The sequence below is a fragment of the Equus quagga genome, chromosome 15, assembly GCF_021613505.1.
Source record: "Equus quagga isolate Etosha38 chromosome 15, UCLA_HA_Equagga_1.0, whole genome shotgun sequence".
Classification (NCBI taxonomy): Eukaryota; Metazoa; Chordata; class Mammalia; order Perissodactyla; family Equidae; genus Equus; species Equus quagga.
The window spans coordinates 58,583,078-58,589,077 of record NC_060281.1 but is presented as its reverse complement, the minus strand read 5'-3'; the positions used below and the strand labels follow the sequence as shown (position 1 = coordinate 58,589,077).

General features: G+C 42.1%; 1 protein-coding gene across 2 annotated transcripts in view; it reads left to right on the top strand.

Annotated features, from left to right (window-relative positions):
* The window catches only part of CDYL (chromodomain Y like), a 194,927-nt gene that overhangs the window by 540 nt on the left and 188,387 nt on the right, over positions 1-6,000 (top strand). The gene's annotated exons all lie outside the window — the stretch shown is intronic.

Sequence of the window (6,000 nt, the reverse complement as noted above, 5' to 3'; positions counted from 1 at the left end):
GCGCCCGCCCGGCCCGGCCGCGTCCAGCCCGACGGCCCGCTCTGCCGCCGGCGCCCCCCCCCCCCCCCCCCCCCCGGGCCCAGAGTTGTCTGGGCGGGAAACGTGGGAGGGGGGAGCCCGAGCCGCGCCGCCCCGGGGGCCCGGCGGGCGGGGGCCTCCCCGGAGTCGTCGGGCTCCCGCGGTCCCCGGCCGCGGGGAAGTAGCGCTGACACGAGTGACTTGCTCAGACCGAGCCCGAAGTGTTCTTGGCGAGGGCGGTGGGTGTGAAGCCCGCTCCTGCTCGGCGGGGTCTGGGCGGCGCGGGGGTGTTTTCCTGTCCATTTAATAAAGCGTTTCGGGGAGGGTTTTGCCTCGGGTTTTGGTGGGGGGGGGGGGTGGGCAAGAGGAAGAGTGGAACTGTCTCTCGACTGTGCTCTAGCCGAAGCGATGCAAAATATCGCACCGAAAATGCTAAACGTTGACCACATGCTTTAATTAGGTTAGCATTGTGGCCAGAGCCAGGAAATTTAAATTTAACGCTGATACACCGTCATTCATTTGCGCCGCAGCGTTGCAAGTAAGAAAGGGCACATCAGAACTATAAGTTATGGGCGATGGGTTTGCCAGCTTCAGCTTCAAGTTTTGGAGTTCTCAGTTTGGATCTTTCGACATATTTTGTATGCCTCGAGGTAACTTCTTGACGTATTTCAAAGTAGACTTCCTGGGAGTACAGAAGCTCGGAAGGCTCTCTCTTCCTTTGGATAAGTGATTCTTCTGTTTCATGTATATACTTATAAGTACGTCTTCGTAAGAGACTTAAAACTTCTGGATACTCCCTGGATTCACCTTTATGATGCGTTTAGGGACCTGGGTGTTTAGGGACTTAAGTATCTGTAACAAGTAGAGCCCCTTGGCCCTTGTGAGCCTTCTGGTCTTCTCTTCTGGGTGTATTGCTGTTGAGCACGGAATGGAGCTCCATTGCCAATAATGATAGCCTTCTAGCAACTTTTTGTTGCTTTTTAAAAGCAAATGTTTGCAGAAGTTCTCGGGAGGAGGCTGCCTTCTGTAGAATTAATGGTAAGGTTATTGCTGCCTCTTACATTGTGTGTGGTCAGTGTACTTCAGCTGGCATTGAAAATGTTCCATTGTATTCAAACATTTTACACATTAGCTATGTCCTGCTGTGTTCAAGATACTATCTTGGGTCATTTGGGTATGCAAGGGGAGAAAACCTCCCAGTTCTCTAGAGGCTTCCGTTTTAGGAAGGAAAGTGTTCTGTATGGGGAAGGCCCTGAAGTAGAGACTAAGATGCCGGTCTTCCAGGCTTAGGCATACCGTTGGGAAAGTACGAGGCTATGAGGAGTTTTGGTATCTACATTAGATTATTCTTTGATAGTTTAGGCTTGAGTATTCACTCTTCATTTTTGTGATTATAAATACGTAATCAGTTAACTCATTCCACTAGTGTTTGGGTGACAGTAGCACTTTATACATAAGTTGTATCTTATGTGTATAAAAATGGTCCTGAAAACAATACATTTACTACTAGTGCATTATGAACTAAATTTAGTTCGTTCTTTACTTATTCTATAGCTTCAGGCTTTCTACCCTACTTTCCTGGCATAATTAATTTATAAGTCACATTTTGTACAGTTTGTGTTTATTCAGCATGTGTAGTGAATGCCTGCCCTGTGGAGGTTCCATAGGGAGGTGTGAGACATGAGAATGGTTCATGCCCTCAGAGAGCATCTATTGGGGACGAAAGAAGTACATTGCAAAGAAATAGTACACTTGCACAATTGAACCTTTGATTCTGGGTTTTCAGTTTTGAAAAAAGTGTTTTAGAGGAGTATGGTTAAGGTGATAGTAAATAATATGGTGGTCAGTATCTTTCAGGGTAAGTTTTCTAACTTCTCCTTTACTTGTAGGCAACACTATGACTATATTATGATTGAAAGTTGATGTTTGAAAGTTGAGCATAGTGGTTGAGAGCCTGGATTCGAATTCAGAAAACCGAGTTATTGAATTCCAATCCTATCACCTTGGGTAAATTAACCTTGAAAGCTCAGTTTCCTCGTCTGTAAAACTGGGATCAATGCTTACCCCATAGAGCTGTCAAGTTTAAATGAAAAAATACGTAAAGCATACCCCACAATTCCCATAGTGAGCACTCACTGATGGTTGTTACTGTATTTTAACTCATCTGGCCTGCCTCCCTGAGGCTTGGTTTTGTTTCTGAAGATAGAGAATTGTATTGTTTTAATCAAGGCAGTATTATTTGTGAGGCAGAAATGATATGCCCTTGCAAATGGACAGCACAGTCAGACAAGCTGTTTGACCCGGCGGGGTCGGGGGGAGAACACTAAGGTACTTTAGTAGCCAGGTCACGGGACATTAGTTGCCTTATTTTGTCCAGTTCTGCCTAAATTGAAAAAGGAGTTTCACGTTTGGCCTCAAACATCACAATTCTAGAGGGATATATTGACAAAAGAGGAAGTTTAAAGTTTTGCTTTTTGAAGTAATGGGGTAGGTATGGTAAGAGCACAATTCTGCAGTAACTATGTGAACTTGGGTGAGTTACCATCAGGTAACTCTTGGTTTTCTCATCTAAAAAGAAATGAGATCTCCAACACTTAGCATGGTGCCTGCTATATGGTAATAGGTCCTTAGTACATATGTAAATGGTTATTGTAACTATGCCTTGTGAGTGAAAGATAAGGGAACACAGAGCCTAGACCAGACGGTGGAGCATCAGCCTTCCAAAATTGGAAGAGTTACTCTTAGTTGAAGGATAGAATAATTGCTCTCTGCATCTCCAGCAGCTAGGATCAGGAAAGACAGATTTTTGATGCATCCAAGCTCAGAACTTAATAGCTTTCACAGAAGACAGCATCTTTTAGATCAGGGGTCCACAAACTTTATGTAAAGGGCCGGATAGTTACTATTTTAGACCTTGCTGGCCAGGCAGTCTCTGTTGCATCGACTCAACTCTGCTGTGCCATAGACGGCACCTAAATGAGTGAGTGCTACGTTCCAATAAAACTGTTTATGGACAGTAAAATTCAAATTTCATGTAGTTTTTACATGTCGTGAAATATTCTTTTGTTTTTGTTTTTTTTCCAGTCACTTAAAAATGCAAAAATTATTCTTAGCCCATGGCTTCTCCAAAAACAGGCACTGGGCTGGCTTTGGCCTGCAGGTCTTAGTTTGCTAACCTCTGCTTTAGATGGTCAGCTGCTCTGGAGCTGCGGTGCACACTGGGGTGGGGCACGTGGAGGGTGAAGTGTGGCGGGATTCAAGGCCTTTCAGCTCCAATCCAGCTCTAGCCTTAGAGCCGGGAGTTCTGGGTCCCACTCTCCCTTCTGCGGAGCAAAGGGAGTAGCTGTGTGTCTTTCTAAGTAACTGTCTCATCTGAACTTTCTCATCAGTAAAATGGGAATGATAGTAACTATTTCAGAGAGATGTGAAGCTAAGTGACGTTAGCATGTAAAAGCAATTCATGCTTGGTAAAATGCTGTATCAGGTGTTGTTAAGTGAGTATGTGTTATTCTAGGAAACATCTTTATCTTCTTCCATTCTTAATTAAAGATAAAAAAGACTGCACACTCAACTCTCAAACCCCCAAACCAAACTTGTTTTCCTTTGAGATTTCAAAGTGTCAGGTAAACTGATAATCCCACCAAAGAAAAAGGTGAGATCAAGAGGACTTGAATTTATGCAGTGGTCAATAACCACCATACGACTTTGTTCACATGGGACCGAATAAGGACTGTACACTGTAAAATGCATTCTCCTTGTTTGTGTATCTTAGTAGTTCCTTTTTTTCTCTGTGGACATGGGGTTTTCCCCTCAAGAACTACTGTAATAGCTAATTTAAATTTTATGAAGATCTCAGTGATCTAGTCTTGGCCTTCTGAGAAAATATTTATCTAATGCATGCATGTTTCAGTCAATAAAAAATGGAAGTAAGCTTTTAAGAATGAACTTGGCTTATGAAATGTACCTGGCTTATGAAAAATGTCTTAAAGTTGATTAGTTTGCAAGGATAATCAGGATTTGGGGGAAAGGTAAGTCTTTTGAATCTTTCTCCTTACTTTGGGATAAGATTGTTCCTTTCTGCTGTGTACCACAAGACTTTTCTGTACATTGACCAAAAGTAGTTATAAGTAAAATCTGTAGGTGTAGTTCAAATGGAAGTTACAGGGATCAGGAGACCTTCCATGGATGTTGATCAAGATAAACCAGCATCTGTTGTGTGTGGTGTAGCTGGCTCTTAAAAGACTGAGCTCACCAAGATAAGAAAAAGAGAGCTTTGACTTCTGAAGTTGATTGTGGAGTAGTGAAATCAAATGTGTGTGTATTTTGAAAATGAACACACTATCTTAAATGTGAATGGCTGAGAATATTTATTCATTTGCCTAAAAAACAATAGTATGGAGACATCTCATGTGTTTTCCCTTTGAATTTGCTTTCAGTTTGTGTGTGCTAGAGTCTTTTTCTGTTCTTGCTGTGATGCCTAAGAATCACTGAGTTTTTCTTCATTGCTCCATCAGAATTTTAACCATTGAACCTGTGTTCATGGTATATAAGAAATAGTTTATTTACATTGTTCTGATTCACAGTTTTGAATATCTGTGATGCATAAAGCCAGTATGAGTCAAATTTTTGTGAATAAGGAGTAGTAGTTTTTACATTCTGTGTGATTGTAGGTGTAACAGCATTATCTGGAGTCCCTTCAAAATACAGATTCTTGGGCCCAAACCATGAGATTGTAGTTTTCAGTGTTTGGGTGAAGACAGGAATCTTTGTTTCAGAAAGCTTCTTTCTGGAATGCAAGTAGATTTAGAAGGCTCTGGATTGCACTGGTTTGTGTTTCTGACACTGAGACCACAGGTTGAGTTGGGGAAGGGTTGGGCTCTGCCTTTACACAAGAGGAGTTCCAGGTGGACCGAGCAGACTATCCTTTTTGCAGGCTCCTTGACCATTGCCAGTTACTGAGTCATTCCAGGAAGGGAGCATTCCAAACACTAGGTAGTTAGCTGAAAGTGTTGTAATTTCTATTTTCTGTCTTCCTTGTGTGGTGTACTTGTCCCCCAGATTGTAAGATTGGTGCTTACAAGTTTTAGATCTAGGAATTTTTTTCTGATCATTATTTCCCACAGTTCAAACATGGCAAAAGTTGTATTACACTTTAATGAGAGAGTAAATTATAGGAATGACTCTGCAGTCTTGACCCCTTACCTGCCGGTTCTGCCTCCCCCAAATATTATGCCCTGTGCTGTTCCTTTTACACTTAGTTCCTCATATGCATATGTGGTTTCAACTCTAGGATGGGGAGAAGTTCCACCTTGACTGTTTCTCACACAAACTTAATTCTCTTCAGCTTTTTAAGCTGCGCGTGGCCTCAGGAGTCCATGGGGGCCTCAGGACCCCAGTCCTCTCTGGGGAGTCTAGGAAAGGTCTTAACATTTGTATGAAAATTTGTACAAGTGCACAAGCATTTTTCTCTTGGAGAGGATCAACAGCTTTCATCTGTTTCTGAAAGGGATCTGTGACCCAAAACAAGAATTAAAAGTGGTCTTGAGACCTCTGAGCTAAGACTTGACTTTCGCTGCCCTTCGTTGACTACTTGAATGTTATTTTTGCCAAACTCAGCTCCGTTCCAGCCAGAGCCTACAGTAAAGCCACATTAAAACCTCACTGATTAGGTTTGGAAGTTGTGTGCCATTTCCAGTCTTTAAGTGGCCGTTCTTGAAGTTATGCATACATAGTCTTAAGTTAATATTTTAGCTCCACTTCTAACAATACAAAGATTTTAGAATCCTTTAACTCTGATCTACGCCTGAACTTACATGCTGTTATTTTCCAGTGTTTATTATTATCCATGAAAAAAACCTCATAAAACAGAACATTATTATTGCATGCAGACAATGCTTGTTTAGATTTACTTATATCTTTACCAGTGTCTTTGATCATCAGTCTTATATCTCAGAACATCTTTCTGGGATTATTTTTTTCTTT